General features: G+C 44.2%; 1 pseudogene; it reads right to left on the reverse strand.

Moving 5' to 3' along the window:
* Window positions 1–431: 431 nt before the first annotated feature.
* On the reverse strand, window positions 432–1,200 carry LOC149428279 (uncharacterized; annotated as a pseudogene).
* Window positions 1,201–3,594: the final 2,394 nt, after the last annotated feature.

A 3,594-nucleotide genomic window follows, 5' to 3' on the forward strand; every position in this document is an offset into this window, starting at 1 on the left:
TCCAAGGAGGGACCCCAAACACAGGTGAGCAAATATCCCCTGCAGAACCTTTGCAAGGCCTTATTTTGTCTATTATCCAAGGCTCTATGGGCAGCTGGCCTAACACCTGACACTGATGAATACTTAAACCATTGCCTAATACCTTACTTCCCACTGGTGTATTATGGATACCATCACAGTCCCGGCAACCATTGTTAGTAGGACCAATGCTTCACAGATCACACTTTTTAATGTCCCAGTTTCTGAAGTCATCAATATTGTATTTTAGAGTGTCTCCAAGGACGTCAACCCGTACATCTTTGCAGGTGACAGACAGAATATCTGCTTTTGCCGGGTCCATATCAGGCCCTTCCTTCTTATGAGGATTACCAGGTGAGGGAGTATCCACGCCATTTATTGCCGTTTGCTCAGCTGCACCTCGGACCGCACTATCAGATGTATCCATCACCACTACAGGAGGAGAGAACTCTGATATCTGACCGTTCTTCTGAGCACCTTCCATCCAAACTAGTGACTGGAAGCACCCCTATAAGGAGCTGTGAGAGCACTTTCCACACAGGTAATGAGCATTGGACCAACCATTTCCACACTTGGTCAACATTACCCAGCACAGCCTGTACTACCTGGCTCCACCTATTGGTATCCCACAGTACCACCTTGTCTGACTGCGGTGAAGACACCCAAGTGTAGAGCAATTGCTTTTCTGCCAACTCTAGCAGGTCTAGTAATGTTTCTGTCATCTCTATACATTCCATGTCTAAATGTGTGACCTCTTTCTGGACCTTTCCCTTGTCAGAGATGTGAAGGGGCTCATCCACTGCAGCTTGAGACATTTGAAGAGACCTCCACCTCACTGGAGGTACTCACCATCAAAGCCTGATGCTCTCCCAAAGCTCTGTCAGACGCATGTCTCCTACTCATCCCTTCTAACTCAACATTGAACCTCTGCAAGTCAACATTAGTTGCCTGGTCATCTTGACATTAATCAGCTGTTGGGATGTGGACAACACATCTGCCATACATGAGTCCTTATCCGGTTGTTCTGACTGGATGGAAACAACCTTAGCTGGGGCCACTACGTCCTCAACCACCGGCCGCTCTGTGATCCCCCTGTCTGGCACAGCAGTCCACATCCTTGTTGCATACTATAGCCTTGTCTAGCATGGCTAGCAATTGTTTGGCCCAATTGTCCCAATCCATTGTACTTCCATCATGGGTGCTGCCTCAGCACCGCATCACCTGCTCTAGGAGGCACCTGGGACTTTGCAGCACAGACAGTCCCTTTGTCGGTTCTATGTACATCACATTGTGACAACATGCTTTTAGTTGTATCACACGGAGATAATGATCCATTAACTGAGGCAGGCTGCAATACACCATTTTGGCCTGCTTGCTCTGATGGCGCCACAGATACACACAGTTTTGTACATTCCGCTTTGATCTGCTGACTTAACCCCTTACCCTCCGGGTTACACATAGGGTGAATGGACTGTTCCCACACATTCTTACAGCATGGGGCAGATTCCTCCTATAAATAAAGATATATAGTATTGCGCTCACAACCTTCCAATCTATATATATAGACAAATGAAAAAGTGTATACAATATACATAAATAACTAAATGAGTGAATATAAAAATCAACTCACATAAACGGAATAGTGAAAAATACTAAAAGTAAAATGATAAAATAATATTATATGATAATAATGTCCCACAAAAAAACATATAAGTGACTTTGTGCTGAAAAATCTTCTATATCTTTAAATAGGTGACTGCTTGTGCCTCCTCCCTCAAGTGAAGATGTGCGCTCACCTCATAGATAGCCTGCAATTAGGCTATTAAAGCTTGCGGTTCACCTCCTTGGAACCTACTTGTTTAGGAACTGATGTTGATAAGATAACCATTAAATGCGACATGTGCTGTAGAAAAGTATCCTCTCACTGGGTGCCACTCAGCTGTCTTCTTATTTCCATGTGATTCTCCATAAACAAGAAAATTCTGACATGGTGCTTTATCGTTTTAAAAGCTTTTAATGTGAAGCTGACAGGTGGCTCTCACATAAATCATATAGTGGTAGTACAGCTGATTCAGACCTCCGCTGGCTGTTGGAGCTGTGCGTTCGTGATCCGATGACCGGACCGACTCCCTCCGAGTGACGTGAACAGTCCCACCCCTACGCGTTACGCCACTAATCACGTGGCTTCATCAGGGGGATATAATTGGTCAATCACTCGTGAGCTGTCGGCTTATAAAGCTCGGCTCCGCCATTTTGTTGGCTATCTAGTGGGGGCAGCCATTTTCCTATAGACATGTGGTGAATTGTAAATATCACTGTAGACACTATGCCCAACCCGGAGGAGTACTTGACGCCACTACTCCGCAGCCAGCTCAAGGACTAAGAGCTTTATAAGCCGACAGCTCACGAGTGATTGACCAATTATATCCCCCTGATGAAGCCACGTGATTAGTGGCGTAACGCGTAGGGGTGGGACTGTTCACGTCACTCGGAGGGAGTCGGTCCGGTCATCGGATCACGAACGCACAGCTCCAACAGCCAGCGGAGGTCTGAATCAGCTGTACTACCACTATATGATTTATGTGAGAGCCACCTGTCAGCTTCACATTAAAAGCTTTTAAAACGATAAAGCACCATGTCAGAATTTTCTTGTTTATGGAGAATCACATGGAAATAAGAAGACAGCTGAGTGGCACCCAGTGAGAGGATACTTTTCTACAGCACATGTCGCATTTAATGGTTATCTTATCAACATCAGTTCCTAAACAAGTAGGTTCCAAGGAGGTGAACCGCAAGCTTTAATAGCCTAATTGCAGGCTATCTATGAGGTGAGCGCACATCTTCACTTGAGGGAGGAGGCACAAGCAGTCACCTATTTAAAGATATAGAAGATTTTTCAGCACAAAGTCACTTATATGTTTTTTTGTGGGACATTATTATCATATAATATTATTTTATCATTTTACTTTTAGTATTTTTCACTATTCCGTTTATGTGAGTTGATTTTTATATTCACTCATTTAGTTATTTATGTAAATTGTATACACTTTTTCATTTGTCTATATATATAGATTGGAAGGTTGTGAGCGCAATACTATATATCTTTATTTCACGCTTATTCACATTGGTAGTTATGTGTTAAAAAGTTTGCGATCCAACAATAGGAATTTATTACTTGGCTCGCAAGGTTTTTTCAAATAATTCAGATTCCTCCTATCCCAGCAGGGTGGTATCAGTGCTGTCCTGGTCAATCTCTGGTTCAAACACATGGAGACCCCTGGAGATTTCCATAGACAACCCTGTGTCTCTGCCTCTGGTTGCCAAGGGAGATATCTCTCTTTCATCACTATTAATGAACACATCACCAAATCATCATAAGACATAGCAGATCTTGCTGGTGGTCTCTTCCAAAACTAAAACACCCCCCTTGGGCAGCTCCATAGCTGACCTTGGAAACCCTCTGCTTCATCACTGCGGGCTCCTGGGAGGTTTCCCTGGGTAACTCTGCAGCACCTGTCCCTAGGGACCCTGGCACACAGACTGTTTTGGTCACCCCTAGATTAACATTCCCAGCAC

The sequence above is a fragment of the Staurois parvus genome, unplaced genomic scaffold (genome assembly GCF_062004578.1).
Source record: "Staurois parvus isolate SC_StPar_1 unplaced genomic scaffold, SC_StPar_1.0 ptg003364l, whole genome shotgun sequence".
NCBI classification, from domain to species: domain Eukaryota; kingdom Metazoa; phylum Chordata; class Amphibia; order Anura; family Ranidae; genus Staurois; species Staurois parvus.